The following is a 17136-nucleotide window of genomic DNA, read 5'->3' as shown; positions in this document are numbered from 1 at the left end:
GTGTTTTTTTTTTTCTGCAGCTTCTCGGCGGCTGGAGTCTTGTGTTGTGTTTGCGGCGGGGGCTTCCTTGGGGCCGGCCTGACGCGGTGAGAGACGCTTCGCGCCTCTCACCACGTCAGGCCGGGAGCAACTGCGAGCCGCGCTGAGCGCGGCTCGCAGTTGCTGGGGCTGGGAATCGGAGGGACCAATCGGCAGGCGCTTCGCGCCTGCCGATTGCTCCCTCTGATTGTCTGTCATGAGGAAGGGTCCAATCCGGACCCTTCCTCATCCCGGACACATCCCGCCCCAGAACCCCTTACTGTTTTATTTAGTCCGTGGCGCCCGCGGCGCCACGGGCGGTGTACAGATGGAATTGGTTTATTGTTTGTTGTGAACCGCTGCGAGCCAGCATTGCTGGGAGTTGGAAGTATAAAAGTTCAATAAATAAATAAATAAATAAATAATGTGATGGTTATGCAATACTCCACATATATGGCTTGTAAGTAGGGAGTCACATTGTCTGTATATATAGAATAGAATATTTTATACTAGTTTTTTTCACAAGACACTCTCAAGCAATCCTTTTAAAAAGTGTTTGTATGTTTGTTTGTTTGTATGTTTGTATATGTGTTTGTTTGTTTAGGAAGACACTCTCAAGTAATCCTGATGAACCTCATCCAAAGTGTCACCCATTTTCCTGTGGGCCCATATCTCCCTAAGAATGATATGACCTATGATATGACCAAGTTGACTCCCATGGATGGATATTTGGTTGTGATGAAGCACACAGTGCTTCATCATGTGAAGTCATACGAAAACAGGTTTATGCATTCCAGTATGAGATGTTAACCACAATTATGTTACTGTAAATCATTCAGTCCCAAAGATACATGGTCTTCATTAATAATACAACTGTTGACATAAGACCCATCAAAGACTCTTGGGATATATAATACAATAAACCTAAAATAAATGTAGCTGGTATATTAACATTTCTAATATTGTAGGCTGGGCTCCTCAGCCTTTCTGAGCCTGTGGGCACGTTTGGAATTATGACACAAGGTGGTGGGTGCAACCATAAAATGGCTGCCACAGGAGGTAGAGCAGACCACAAAATGCTATGGAATAAGGCTATACATAACTCTTCAAGCTTTCAGGCAAATGCTCAGTTAACAGAATTCCTGTTCAAATGAACATATTGCTTTCAAGTGACAATTCTTGTGTTGTGGTGGCAGATGCCATGAAAACAATATTTTTTTAAAAGCTACACAGTCAATCCACTCTCCAGTGGCCAATCAGAAGCTCTACAAGGCAAAAGTCCCATTTGGACCTGCCCTCTTTCTAGAAACACTAGGTGAGCCCTAGGAAAGGTGTTGGCAAGCACCTTTACTGTATGGTTTTCATGAGATTTACATTGTGATCCTAAGCAGAGTTATACTCTTAAAAGGCCATTGAGGTCAATGATCTTAGGGAAAGATCTAACTGCTTAGGAAGGCACTGTTAACGGCTCATCACTTTCACTATCAAATTCTACCTCTAAATTCCATTCCAACTTTCCAGTGAGTTCCTTTATTTTTGCAAAGTTTGGATCATCTAATAAAATCTGACATCTAACATACTGCCGTCATTCCTGTGCAATCCATTTGCAACAGACTTTGGGATTTGTATATTTTATGTTTTGCTTTTAAATGTTTCTCATTTTGAATTATCTGCATGATTTAGAGTACTCAGTGTTTAGGATTATTATTGGTGGTGTATTAACAGTGTCACCAGACCAATGATAGCAGCTCCATTAGAATAAAAGAAATGGATTTGCACTTTGAACAAGACAGATAATGGTTCTAGTAATGATGTTAATTATTGTTTTCATTTTGACTGTTTATTTTTTATTGAAGGATGTCAGAGTCCTTCACAAATATTGCCAAACCACTCTTGAACAGAGGAATGGCAAAGAATAGGGGCTGCTTAATCTTATTTTACCCCTTAATACTTTCCCTGGCTGCATTTCTCTCCATAAAGGGAAAAGTTAAAGATATTTTCCTGCTGGAGAGAAAACTGACTTGGGGAGAGCATTTTGGCATAAAAGAACCACTGAAAGGGACAACTGCTTCTCATGTCTAACTTGACATAGACTCCCAAATGAAAGAGCATTGTATCAGCCATGTTGAGCACTGAAAACATTAGCCCATAGATACAGAGTGATAAGCAGGAGAAATACAACTTGCTCACATAGTCTGGATATAAAGACTTTCCCCCCTCCCCCCCCAAAAAAAAAACCCCAGCACAGAGTGCCAGTGACAAATTTTAAATCCTGTATTTTTTCAACACCAACCTAACTAACATCCAGTTGGAGATATAAAGAGACTGAGATTTTTTCCCACAGGGTCTTGTAGAAGCTTTGCTGAGAGACACAATGAAAACAGTTGGCTTCCCAATGGAAAATATATGGCATCTTGTTCTCTGCTTGTAGCAAGAGGATAAATTTTAAGAAGACCCTTTCCCTCTAAGGGGATAAATCCTTCAGATGAATCATCCAAGAGAACCAAGGAACAACCAGAAACCTATTGACCCTTTCTCCCAACTGGCTGAAATCCTGAAGTGAACAAGTGGTCAAGCAAAGGTCAAAGGCCAGTATGGGGCCAGGGAGAACTGCTTCTCTCCAGACCCATCTGCCTATGTGCCAACAGCAGCTACCCTAAAAGGTGCAGTATTGATCGAACTACAGCCCCAATGCGTCTTCCCCCAGACAGTGGCAATTATCATAATCAAGCAGTTGACTCCAATTACGCCTTCCTCTCATTAAAGCCAAGGGGACGGCCACAGTTGCAGCAGCAAAGGGAAAGTTCACAGCCATGTCGCCTTTGCATATCTTAATCTAAAATGACAGGGTGTGACACAGGGGGCAGGTGACCCTGCCAGCCTTCAGCTGTTCGTGTGGCAACAATTTCCAACACCAAATTGCTCCCAGGCAGACCTTGATTGGAGGTTCAAGACAGCCAGAGAGAGAGAGAGAGAGAGAGAGAGAAGCCATTTAGGGGGACCGAAGCATTCTTCATGAGCTTATTTAAATATGGGCAATTTACATTCAAGACCCAACTCTTTGTACATCATTAAATGCATCTTGTACCTTGGTGTATTTTCTGCTTCTGATGTTTCTTGCAGGGAGAGCTTTACATAGTATTTTCCAGTAAAGTGAAAATGACAATGTAAAAACCTTGAGTCCATTAATGTCTAAGGGAGTATTTCTGTCTTCTCTAGCATGGCCTGATTTTGCTTTAAATTATCACTGAAATTTAGGCTTTGATTGGGTTTTCGGTCTTCCCAAATTCATATCAGAATTAGGAGCCTCTCATCATTGATACTAAAAGGTAGAATACATTTGAGGAATCTATTAACCAGGCATGTCTGGAAATTTGCAAAATGTTAGTCCCTCCAATAAAAGCAGTGAAAAATATCTGTTGCTCCCAACTCCCAAAATAAACTGATGTATTCAAACCATATCATAAGCTCTGCTCTGACATTTTTCTATAGGATGACAACCTCTTCCTTCCTAAAATTGTACATGCACAGAAAGGAAAGCATCCCAAGCATCGCTAATATTGAAAACCACCTGAGAAGCTCTTGAACCTTAATAATTTTGTAATTAGAATTTGTAATTAGAATACGATTTGTAATTAGAATACGATTAGAATTGGGACCACTGCTGCTTATATGTTATATGTGACGTTGTTTGACGTAAATTGGGGTTTTTATGGGAATTTTATTGTGTTTTAACTATTTGTAAACCGCCCCGAAACCTATTTGGAGAAGGGCAGTCTAAAAATTAAATAATAATAATAATAATAATAATAATAATAATAATAATAATAATAATAATTCCTCCTATTCATAGAATAATAGAGTTGGAAGGGACCTTCTGGGTCATGTAGTCCAATTCATTCATTCATCCCTATCACTACTGTTGCTGCCACCCCTCTATTACAGCTACGTCCCGGTATACCATCAATAATTCCAAGTTTTTGAACTTTGATAGTTTTTGGACTATTCAGCCTGATAAGGGGTTTTTTTTAACATTTTTACTTTTAATAGCAACCCAACAAATTGAAATGAAATAGAGGGTGTTTTTTCCGCCAGTTATCTTCCAACCATGAAAAGAAAACCTTCACCGGATAAATTTCTGTGCGCTGGTCTTGTCTATCCTGAATCTATTCCTCATCAGCTTCACTGGATGTCTCAAAAATCTGATAGGGGAAAGAAGGAGGGATCTCTTTCTACCTACACATGTGTATCATGTACCATTTCAGAGATGATGAATCCTATAAGGAAAATAGATGTGTTTTCCCAAGTCAGATACTGAGCCCAGAGTCCCACAGTTTGAAACATTACTTTCATGGTACAGGTAGGGAAAAACAGCAAAACTGACTTTCTGTAGAAAATACATAGTGATTCTAAGCAAACTATATGTGATAGAGGGTTGGAAATGGCACAATGTGAAAATTGATGCATGGATTTTTGGTTCAGAATTGGGGCGCAGTTGATAGCTTTTGATGGTTCAGGAAAGAATCTTCCCAATGCATGAAGTCCAGACCTATTGCTCTTAAGAATTTTTCATGCTCAGGGCCCAATTGTAAATCCTATTAATTAATTAATAAATAAATTAATTAATTAATTAAAATTATTAAGACCACAAGATCTGGACTCCATGCATTGGGAAAATTCTTTCCTGCTATGCCCAATTCTGAAACAAAAATCCATACATCAAGATTTTTATAGAGGGTTTTTTATAGTCTGCACATGCTTAAAACCAGTCTAGTGCAGTTTTCCCCAGCCCTATCCTGACCGCTGCCCCTCATCAGTCTGTCCTCCTCTCTTCTCATCGTCATCTCATATTTTCTGGCATAAGTTATGTTCAGCATAAAGTACAGGGCTGGGGGGCTGGGATAGAGATGTATTTAATATACAGAGAGAAACACTCATAGCATAAATGTGGTTGAAGAGGAAGAGGATTTTCTTCACTCAGAAACATATAATCATCTCCTTAATACCATGCTCAAAAGCCTATTTATAAACAGGTGGAATTTGTAAGGATGGAACTTATTGCATAGTAATCCACTTTAATGACCAAAACTGACTGGTTAATAAAGAATATAAGGATGTGATCTTGTGTACATACCTCTCCCACTTGAATCTCTTTTTCCACTGCATTTTATGTTAACAAATGGTCATAAATCAGATATGAAAAAGATTAAAGGACAATCAGCCAAACACTGGAATGTAACAGGTTGTCAGTGACATCTTCTGGATTCTCTGTTAAAGAAATCAATACATATAGACACACCCTCATATTAATTTCCTGAAATCTCTCCAAACTCTGATGTAAGCACACATGCACGCATGCACACACACAAATACAGAGTCCACTAACAGTCATCGAGCCAATAATAGTAAAACTTTGCCCCCATCAATTATGCTTCATTAAGCAGTGCCCACTTCCTATATTAACACCACTCAGTATTGCTGTATTACTTACATTCCCATCTGAAAAAAGACACGTAGCCTTCCCAAACTGTTGCACATTTACTCAGAAGTTAGTTTACTACAATAGAACTAATTGCTCCTGAGCAGTGTTCACTGGATTGTAGTCTTTTTGTTCAATCTGTGAATAATAAACAAATAATGGAATTTATTGCAAGGCTGCACTCATGTGCCACTGTGCTCTGTAGGACCTTCTTCTGAGTAATAGACCATTTCTGCATGGAAGGGTAAAATGCACATGGCCTCCTACTTGCAAACACAAGATGTAAACCTTGCCTTTGCAGCCCTCCATACAGGAGACACCTCCTGCGTTTTCCCTCTGCCACACAGCAACTTTTTGCCTCCCAATGAGGCTGCAAAAGAAAACAAGCTGAATTTCCCCTCCTGCTCCTTAGCTTGTCAATCACAGCAAGCCACCAATCACAGCATAGCAGTTCTTTTGTGGACTGAAACTTTCTCCCCCCCCCCCCGAGCCCCGCAATTAATTTTTTACAAAAGGCACTTCTATGTTGCTGTGCAGTAATGCAACAACACAGAAGCATTTTCATTAAAAGAATTAACACTTCCGCATAGCTATGGAGAAACGGCAGAATGATACTGCATTCCCCTCCTCCTTTTTGGGATTCGTGGTGTTTCGGACTCTATTTATGTTTCGGTAGATGTGTGAGAGGCTGGAAATGGTAACTGGACCCCAATAAGTGATTGTGTGTGAACAGTGGGCTAAAAACAAAGCGTATCCATGCCTGGATGATCGGGAGAGGGCGGCTTCATCACGCATGTGCCCCCTCTTCCCCCATTCATTCCCCACCTCCAGAAAACACAAATGGGACTGTGTTTTGCCTCCCTTGTCCCAAAAAGACCATGAACACTTTAAAGAAGATTTTATTTTACCTTTTACGAAGTAGCTTTGTGGTCCCACAGGAACACGGACCGTGACATTAAAAAAAATACTCAAGAGCAGGAAATGGAGAGGGGAGGGCAGGTACAAGGGCAGGACAATGCTAGTGAGACTGTCACACATTTTCCCCTTTATACGGGGTTGCCCCTGGATACAAGATAAAAAGTGGCAAATCCAGTTTTGGTGATTTCCCTCATCCTGAGGCACATCTGGCCAAAACTTGAGCCAGCCCCTGGTCAGCCTTGGGATGCAGATGACATCATGTGTACGGGGCTCGAAAACCCACCAGCAACCAGAGGCTGTCCAGAGGCAGATTCCTCATATGGAAACGGTGATAGGATTGGTCTCCACATGACTGTGACAGTTTAATGTCTTGGTTATAAGAAAGGGGCTTGCCCCTTTCAAAATTCTACTTCATTCTGTGTTTGAGTGCATGTGCCTGTGCATGCATGTGTGTGTGACACTCATGAACACATGCTTCTGTGTTTGCCCTCATTGTGGAGGCTTCCCCCTCAAAGGGAGAGAACATGTATTCCCTACCAGCTATAGATATACATATGCAACCTTATTTTTCAGCCTTCCTCCATTTGGTGACAAGTATAGGGTCCCAAAAGAAGCCTAAGGAAATGTTGCTTTTTGAACACATGGCAGATACACTCTTCAGACAAAAAGATAGAATGGAAATCCTTTATCTACTTCCATATTTCAGTAGAGAATCTATATCACCCACCTTCTCTTTATTCCTTCAGCATCCCAAAGCTGTTGTCTAAAAGAACTACCACATCTTAGAAATACATTTTCTGCAGCAGCACCTGCTGAGCACAGGATGATCTCTGTTTTAAGGAAGAGGCTGCTGTTGCAGAACGTGAAATGTGCATGTGTGATCTTTAAACCAAAAAAGACCACACTGCATTCTACTGTGCATGTGTAAATTGCCAGACAAGCAATACATGGGATGTTCCCTGAGCAGTAATTATTTGGCGATTATTTGTAACTGCCCTGAGTAACTGGGAACAGTTGAAAGGGAAGCAACTTGCTGACCTCCCATGTACCAAGAAGATGTGACATTCTTATGACACTTTCTGCCTCCAGTCATAGAGATTCTCTACCCTCCAGTCTTGCCCCCAAACCAGGCAAAAGCACAGAAGAATGTGCAGGGTTTGAAAGCCTCTTGAGAGCAGGTAGAGCCATCTGTGCAAGGACTCTGCCTCCTCTGTGCACTAGAAGGAGGGGGGCGGGCAGGAAGATCAGTTTACATAAGTGCTTCACCATATGAACAAATAATTTAGTGGTATTAATAGAGGTTAAAGTTTCCCAGGAATTCAAAACAGGCCCCTGAGGCACAGGTGGGTTGTTTCACTCACAGGGAGGGAAAGAGTAATCTGACACCAAACAGAGGAGATGACAGGAGGCAGAAACCCAGCCAGAATTTACACTGTGCAAACAGGGTGTGGTAGTCTGTTTGCATCCCAGCTGATTTATTAGGGGGCTTTCAAACAAAGGCTTTGTGGTGGTATCCAGTGTGCTCCCCTCCACCAACAACCTGCCTCTGTTATGATCAGAATGCAATTTATAGGTTGGCGTGGAGACAAGAGTCCAGCTTGGATGGGTGGGGGAAAAACTTTGAGAAAAGAGTCTATAACAGGACAGGAGGAAATAGAAGAAATGGTATAAACAATGCTGTCCACAAATAAATGGTGTACCTGGGCATATACAGAACTAATACGTGCTCTGCATTCATAGTTTAGTTTCACACTTTTAAATATATTCATAGTTTAACACTTTTAAATATAACTGTGTGCATACACTTTGACACACTAACTTATTTTACTGTTGAGAAAACCCTGAAATGTTCTTCGGGCTTCAAGAAACCTCAGAAGTGGTGCAATATGGTTGGGAAGCCTAAATGTGTACATACCCACTCAGGGCACCTCCCTTTCCCACCCCCTCCAGGCCCATCATTGGTCATTGGTAGGGGGATGGTCATATCACCCAATAAATGTTTAACAAATTTAAAAAATATATTAACATTAATTAACTCCAACCCATTTGGGAATCCATTCCAAGGCCATCAAGAAACCCAAGGGTTTCACAAAACCCTAGTTGAGAGAGCCAACACTAATGCACAAATATATGTTCACACGTAAGTAATGTATGCACAGAGCACTGTGCAACATCCTCTGAATCATGTGAAACACTGATAATGTGAAACGAGCAGGTATGTGTGCACATCAACACTAGACTAAAATCCTGTGTACATTGGAAGTCTCTTGACATATTCAACTTTTAGGCACTGATTTCAGATAGACTGTTTAAAAATTCTTTTAGTCCATGATTTTTAAGCAGTGAGGTGATTCTCCTCATTGCCACAGTAGACTGTTGATTGTACTCTTCCATAGTCTAAAATAATCTGACAATGCTTATCTCTCTTAGGGTCACATGCCTAGCATATTGACAGGGACTGTGTCTCTTCTGTGGCCTAGTTAGGTTGTCAACACACCAGAAAAAAACCAGTCCGGTTGAGTGTTTTGTGTTCAGGTCAGCTTTCAGAAAACTAGGAGGCAAGATCATGTTGCCCCTCATTCTTCTTCTTTAAACATACTTCTTAGGTGGATAATCTGGGGCCATTCCGCATGACTTTAATGTAGCAGAAGGCTTGCAAATTGTAAACGCTACTAATTTGCAGTTCTGCAAAACGTTGCACACAATCTGCCACACTCCTGAAACAGTCATAGAATCATAGAATCATAGAATCATAGAGTTGGAAGGGGCCATACAGGCCATCTAGTCCAACCCCCTGCTCAACGCAGGATTAGCCCTAAGCACCCTAAAGCATCCAAGAAAAATGTGTGTAGTCCCGCAAAAAGTGATTCATTGTAGCGCTTAAAGGGAAATCCAGAAAAGTGGATTCACCCTCTGAAAAGCGCTACACTCTTGCAAACAATCTGCAACACTAACAAAAAAGACTTGTGTGTTCCCATTGTTGCAGTTCCAACAAAGTCCCTCCCCCTGACTCTCTCCTCCGAACTTCCGGCGAAGCGATCGCCATTCTTTTTTTCTCGGAGCAAGCAGAAAGCAACGAACCAGCGAGCCTTCATTCACCCAGCAAGGCTTCTCCGGCTACAGTCCCTCCACAGAAGTGCTTTAAAGCTCCCCTAGGTCCCCAAGCACAACACAGCCCCGTTTGCAAGTTCCCTTTATTTTCGGCTGAAAATCACGCCCGTTCGGGGGGGGGATTTTTCTTTTCACTCGGGGGGAGCGTGGTAACGATGAATCGCCAGCTCACAAGCCAGCTGCCAGCTAGATGGTTCTCTCCATTGCAACAAATCAAGGCATATTCATTGCAACGTATGTGTGTGTGTTTTTTTAACTGTTCTTAAAGGGATAGGGGCTTTCCCGGGGCATGATAACAACCGCCCATTGGCTGTACGTTTGATTGACGGCCAGGGGCGGGACAAAGCACAGAAAAAATCACTTCCTGTCTAGTGATTTTTGCAAGACTGGAAATCTGTGGGAAACGAATGAAACGCTACTGAATTCCACTAAAAAAGCAGGTATGCGTAACGCCGAGATTGCACTTTTAAAAATAGCGTTTCCGCTTTGTGGGACCAATTGGCAACATTGGTCCTTGTGCAGAAAGGCCCCTGGTACTGGACTCTGCCCTCAAAAATGCTCAAAACAGCTGGGTCTAGACTCTGATCTAAAGCCCCTCCTTTTATGGCTGACCTTTTGGTGTCAAGGTTTTTCAAATAATTTTTTAATCAAGTAAGAAGTCTAGGATTGCCAACTGTCCTGGGGAAAAATCTTGTCTATTAATTAGAAAGGTCCGATGCAATACTATTTACTGAATAACATCATTTGCTTTTATGCCACTAAAAACTTCACAGTCCATTTTTATAAACATGGTATAGTAGTGTTTAAGAGCAGCAGACTCAAGAGTTTGATTCCCCACTCTTCCACATGCCACCAGCTGGGTGACTTTGGGCCATTCTCAGAGCTCTCTCAGCCTCATCTACCTCATAAGGTGACTGTTGTGGGGAAAGGAAGGGAATGTGATTGTAAAGCCACTTTAAGACTACTTAAGGCAGAGAATTTTTTTCTATTAAAGAGATAGACCGTTTGTCTCCAGACTGACATGGAATATTCTGTATTCCCAGATATAATGTTCATCAGGATGACTGGTAGACTTCTTATTATTACTATTCCAGAACCGAGAACTATTATTTTCAAGAATTACTAACTTTAAATCTGAATACAAATTATCCTTACCACAGTGAGGAGGGCACTTTCAGGGCTCACGCCCTTCCTCCACTCTGGACCCGGCTGCCATGGGGCAGCCTGGCTGCTTCTGCCTGGTGCTGCACAGATGGATAGGCAGCACGGGCTCGGAGGCAGCAGCCGCGATGGTTGGCCGGGCGATGGGCTCGGCACCACATCCACGGTGGCCAGCAAGTCTCCAACGGACCGCTGCCACTCCAGCCGCTCGCCCCCAGCCTGCCCAGCAGCGAGGTGCTTGAGAGGCAGTGACAGGGCTTTGCAGGCTAGCAGGATGTTGGCCCAGGTAGGGAGCCAGCAGGGGGGGGCTTCCCCTGACCCGTCGGCTTTCCTTTCCCCGTTGGACCCCTTTTAAAGCCCATTTTTAAAATGGGCTTTATCATAATAATAGTCTTTTGGGTCTACAAGGCTTTTTGAACCAATAATTGAACCAATAAGGTGGCCTGCTGCTGACTTTATATTTGTTGCTAATCTGGCAAAATTTTGTCTTTACAAATTAAGGAATATTTTGTTTTTACCAACATGTCTATCCCCACAGGAATTATTGTTACAGAGAAGTACGCTGTGTGTCTAAGGTGGCTTAATTGTGCATTATTTATTTTAATGGTCAGCCAGCTCAAGGACTTCTAGCAGGCCAAAAGACAGATACAAATGGGATTAATACCAAGAGCAGATTACACTGTTAAAACTGAATAAACATCAGAGTATAGAGGCAGTGTTTTACTATATTAACTAATTAACAGAAGAAAACCAAAAATTATATTCACATGTGATACCAAAGTGTTTTTTCCAGTGTTCTGCTAATCTGTCCGACATGATATATTTCTGATATGGGCTTGGAGGAGGAGTGTGTCTCATGGCTTAAGTGCCACTCAGCACTTAACATCCATTCAGGGCAGCTGTCCCGCCCCTGAGTGCCTCCTCCTCCAACTGGCTTGCCTCTCTGTCCAGCAGCCAGCCAGTCGTCTTCCATCCCCCACCCCTGACCGCCCCCTCCTCCTTCCACATCCCTCTGAGACTTGGAGGCTGCAGATCCCTTTTGCATGAGAGCTGCCCCTGCCAGTGAGTTCCATAACAGCTGCCTACAGGCTTTACAGGTCCTGGGGGGAGGGGGAAGCCCTCCGCAGAGTTCTTCCACCCCACCCCCCTAATCTAGCACCCGTTGTATTCCTGAATGCAATGGGCTGGGCCCATAGTATTATATAACCATAATATAAACATTGAATTGTGCAGGATTCCCCATCCTTGTTGAAGCTGTGAGGACATTTGGAATTTTGAGCATGTAATGGTAAGGCTGCCAGCCTGAGGCTGGCAGGCAATGGGAGAGTCATCCATGACATCACTTCCAGAACAACTCATACAGTTTTGGTAACCTAACCATAGATTTTTGAGCAAATGCTAAAACATCTGTCCTATGCAATCACATTACTTTGGAGTCCTGCTGGAGGGATGTAATGGCAACGGCATGTTGCCCATTACACCCCAGCTAAGCAGTAGGAAGAAGGCATAAGGGTCAAGAATTCCCCTGCCAACACAGGAGGTCAGATAACTTTAGGTAAACAAAACTTCCTTTTTATGGCACCACCTTTGGAGCACTTTTGAAGCACCTCTTCCTCCAATGTAGTTGAATATGTCAGGACTGGCTCTTGCTTTGTCTATGGATCATGCTAGGGATCAGTGAGTGAGTAGAATCTATATTCAAATGGTTCTCTGCCATTTCCTAGGCCATCCTAACACTATTCACAGAAATAATTGTTATGAGAGATTATCATTGTCATGTAAAAACACCTTTAATTTTCTTTAGCTGTACAGTAGCACCCATACATAAGATGCCAGGGGCCTTCTGTTAAATTATGCTCCAACAAACTACCATGACTGTTCCTCTAGAACTATACACCTAAATGAGTATATATGTTAATGACTCATATAATCTCAAAGCCAATTTATGCATGATGTTTTATAAGCTTTATTAATTGTTGCCAGTATTTAGTTATTTAAGCTGCCCAATTATACATACATACATACATACATACATACATACATACATACATACATACATACATACATACATACATACATACATACATACATACATACATAATACTAACAATATTTAGCAGATAAATTTGTTCTCTTATTTCCTGCGGGCCTCATCGGGGCATATGTCAGGCCTGGCCCCTCTGGAAGGGGGGAAATTGGGCTGGCCTGGCCTGGCTTCTCTCCCTGTCCCCACAGTATCACATCCCCTCTGCCCACAGAACCGCGGAGCTGCCTGGGGCATTTATTTTTATTTTTAGGAACACAGTACTGCATCATGGTGCAGCACATGTTTTTGCTTTGTTTTTTTTAATTAATGGCCCACATCACCCTGTAGTACGGCAGAACCTTGTTGCCCCACCTGCCTCATGTGGGAGCACAAATCCGGGGCAGATGGGGTGCAGAAGGTCAAATGTTCCCTCATGTGGAAGTGGGAAGACTTGGGGTGACATGCCGCGAGCCAGAAACCAGATGGCAATGCAGTGCTGTGCCTCCCATGCGGTAAGGGTGCTGGAGCTGGTCCCTGTATCAGGGGAATAATTTCTAAAACAAAGCCCATTTTATCTGAAATAAGAAAATCTAGTTCTATGGAAGTGTAAAGTAAGGAACATCACGTGAGTCCTAAGACAGCTGTGATGCTCTGAAACTTCATTTGTGTACAAGCAGAGCTAAAAGATGCAGCTCAAAACAAGGATTCATGATGGACAGAATATGGGATTTTAATTTTCTTCACAAAGATTTTTCTCTAGACCGGGACTGCACTACGCTGTTAGAATCAAAGGTTCCTCTAAAACACTCTCCAGTACACTTAAACATCAGTTTGTCTGGGGCATGAACTCTGCAGACTGCAACTCCTACAAAGCACTGAGCTCTTTCTTCAAACACACACCCTTATGTGTTTGTCTTTTTCTCTTTCACGGCTATTTCCTGGGAGACCCTTGTTCCTCCCTCCCCCTGAAAAAAATCCTCCCAGAAGCAACGGTGTGTATTTGAGCCCACGTATGAAACTATTCCACAGCCACGGCTTGCGATGTTGCAGATAGCATACGGGGAATGTAAATCCTCTCAGCAAGTGCAGCAGCCATAAAAGGCTAAAATGGATTCCTGTGGATTAGAAATAAAACACAGAAAGAGCCCTGTTCTCTTGCTTTCCCCACCCTGCTACTTCCCCCCACCCTTTAAAAAAAAACCTGTTGGAAATGCAAAGAGCTTTAAAAAAAATCATAGACTTAAAAGAAAAATAAAATACATTCCAGGAAAAGGACTGCTGCTAAGAAAACTAAAACCAGAAAATGTTTAAAGATGTTTTAATGACTTAAACACAGAGCCGGGATTGTGTCTAAAAGTTTCCACGTTTACAAAAAAAGCAGCAAATTCAATATTAAATATCCTCTGTGCCACCAGTACTACCGCTATATTTCTTTCCCCCCTCTAACCCTCTTATTTAAGCTTTGTATTATTAACGCAGCAGACACGGCCTTCATCAAGTTTTACCTTATGTTCGTTGCAAAAGGGGTCCAGCTGCAGTGCCTTCTGCAATTGACCAAGGGTCCTAGGAACTGCTTAACAAGCAGCTGACAGGTTTTTACTCTAGGAATTAGTCTTCATTTAGAGAGGGATTAGCTGGGCTCTCCCCACTAATTGCTGAACAAGCCTGGCTCATGCAGTCACTGAGATCCAGCTTTGCTCCCTTTGGATAACTTTGCCCCCCAAAAAGTGCCCTCCATCTTGCCAGAGAGGCCTGCTCCACATCCAGTTTTAAGGCCCTGGAGTGAGGTAAGCTGCATCCGTTCTCAGCTCCCTCTGAAGACTCCCTCTGTAATTTCCCCAGATGGCAGTGTGTGTTGTGGGGTTGCCTAGCTGCTGGCTGTAGTTCAAAGCCTGAAAGTTTTCTTGGAAGATACAGTGGGTCAGTGAGAAGGTTAGGGCATGGCAGGTCATGGCATCCACCTGCACTATGTATGGCCTTGGCCATATTCAAAGAGAGCACAGCAAAGATGAAAAGCCTGATTGTAATGGAATTATTTGTCTGCATGTCCAAAGGAAGATTACTATTTAAAACCAAGATCAGTTGCCTAACATGCACAAATTATCTCAGCAAAAATACATTGTTTAATCAATAGTAAGGAAAGGTGACTTGTCAAATGTAAACCATTGTTTTTTTTTAATGGATGGATAAATGTAGAGGAAAAGGTTATCTGAGGGTTTCAGAACTTCATTTCAATTTTCCCTTAACATTCGCTTCTGTGATAAAGCACTACAAAAAACAATTCAGCAGTAGCTTTCAGAGCAGGCACACTTGAGCAAAGGAAGATACACAAATGAAAACACACTCACAAATGTTTGTATATATTTTCTTTATTTCATTTATACTCTGCCTTTCTGCCCAATGGGGACCCAAAACAATAGTAGCAGAAAGACAGAGCTTTAATACTTGCCTTTCACACACCACAACAAAATCCTCATGTACTTATAAGGAATCAAATGAAAGCACACAAGTGGACAGGCATGTTGATGACTAAACACAGACAGGAACACAAACACGGCTTTATTAAAAACCATGACATAGCTCAGCAGTTCTGAAACTTGAGCAAGCCAAGGATCCTCATTTTGACCTAATTTTTTTTCACAGACCCCTCCCAAGCCCTCCTTCTTCCCTCAACAGTGCATTTGACAGATCCCCATGGAGACCTCTATCCTCTGATATCCTTAGTACAATACTGTGAAAACCACATCCGCTACACTTAGAAGAAAATGTCCATATTCTATGTACATTCCTTATGGCCAGAGAAGCTAATGCTATGGTCAAGATAGCTCATTGCCTTGCAGGGGTATATTGACCACCTAATGAGGACACTGACAACCATAATTTGGCATAAAATATTTGGCCACAGCCTTTATTCAACATTGAGCGTGGCAAGCATGGGAAGAGAAAGTTGCCCTCCTGTGGTCAGCTGACCACAAGGCAGCCCATCACAGCCTGCCCCTCAACAGGTTGCATTGGCTATCCAGCCCAGAATCCTGGACATAATGGCAGGCTGAAAAAGGGGGGAGGCAACATGGAGTGACCCCTCGGGTGTCAGCCTCTGTTGGGTTCTCCTGCCTCCCGGAAATGCAAGCTTTCAACCAGGCTCTGCATCCACACACCCCCTTAAGGGGCCCCCCAAATCTAGTGGAGGCCAGTGCGCAAGCTTGGCCACCCCAAAATTGATCCTTCCCATGCTACACTTCCGCCGGCTGTAACAATGAAACAACAGTACAATCCAATATCTAACAAATAGTCCAACAATTCATAAATAGGGAGGGAGTGTTGGTTTCGTGTCTTTGGGTGCCCTGATGGGGAAAAGAGGCCGAGCAATGTCAGGCCATCTGTTTAGCTGACACCTAGCTCAGCCACGGCCCCTGTTGCCATGCCAACACACACCCTGCCCAGAGAATGCCAGTGCTGGGAGTTCTCTCCCACCAGCCAGGTCCCTGTCGGCGTTCCTCCCCCACAGCAGCAATGGCCCCCTTTAGATGAGTCTTGGGGGCTTTTTCTACAGGGCCATACCCCAAAGACTCCATTGTAATCAGTCCTCTTTCACTGGAAGGGACTTTTCATCAGAGGCAGACTCTGGGTGCTGGTGGCTCCAGCCTCTGTCAGCTTCAGCCCTTTGAAAAAGGGAGAATATAGTTCTGTCCCTTTCCCCTGAAGCATTCATAGGCACTTATATATTTGCTTCCTTGATATCCCACATATCTCTTAGTTGGGACCCAAAACAGTTTACATAATTCTCCTGAAGGCTATTTTATCCTCACAACAACCTTGTAAGGTAAATTAGGCTGAGCATATGACTGGTCCAAGGAAGCAAGTTTCCAAGGGAGAGGGAGAGGGAGGGGGGGTTGAACCTGAATATCCGTTCCTAGTCTAACAGCTATAGAACACTGGCCCAAAAAGCTTTGAGGGCTCCTATTTTGGCGTCATGAGAGGGGCTCATCCAGTGTCCTTATAGGCCACAAATAGGGTTTGCAAATCTGGCTTGAGAAATACCTGGAGATTTTGAGGGTAGAACCTTGGGAGGGCTGGGTTTGGGAAAGGGAAAGGCCTCACCATATAATGGCATAAATTCCATGCATTAAAGCTGCCATTTTCTTCAGGGGGACTGATCTCTTTAGACAGGACATCATTTGTATTAGGGTCAAACATAAACTTTGTGATGAATTTTGGCCAGTTCATGGTTCACAAAGTAATCTTCATGGCAAATCAACCAGCACATACTGTCCATGAACTTTCAAGCAGCTTTTGTTGGTTCATTTAATTTGTGAATGGATACATTTCCAGGCAGGCTGTCTCCACTGAATCTAACCAAATTTCCAAGCAATGTAACGTAGAAGTCATGCAGAGCAGTGGTCCCCAACCCCCGGTCCGGGGA

General features: G+C 42.9%; 1 long non-coding RNA gene across 3 annotated transcripts in view; it reads right to left on the bottom strand.

The window, feature by feature from the left end:
• Nucleotides 1–14514, bottom strand: part of LOC143835955 (uncharacterized) — a 73834-nt gene extending 59320 nt beyond the window's left edge. For all 3 annotated transcript variants that reach the window (XR_013230421.1, XR_013230422.1, XR_013230423.1), the window contains exons 1-3: nt 14219–14514; nt 5510–5635; nt 5153–5286 (exon numbers count right to left, since the gene is read on the bottom strand). This is a non-coding gene — a long non-coding RNA (uncharacterized LOC143835955). The remainder of the gene's footprint in view (nt 1–5152; nt 5287–5509; nt 5636–14218) is intronic.
• Nucleotides 14515–17136: the final 2622 nt, after the last annotated feature.

This window comes from Paroedura picta, chromosome 4, assembly GCF_049243985.1.
Source record: "Paroedura picta isolate Pp20150507F chromosome 4, Ppicta_v3.0, whole genome shotgun sequence".
Classification (NCBI taxonomy): Eukaryota; Metazoa; Chordata; class Lepidosauria; order Squamata; family Gekkonidae; genus Paroedura; species Paroedura picta.
The sequence above is the reverse complement of the archived record's forward strand: the minus strand, read 5'-3'. Positions and strand labels throughout refer to the sequence as shown.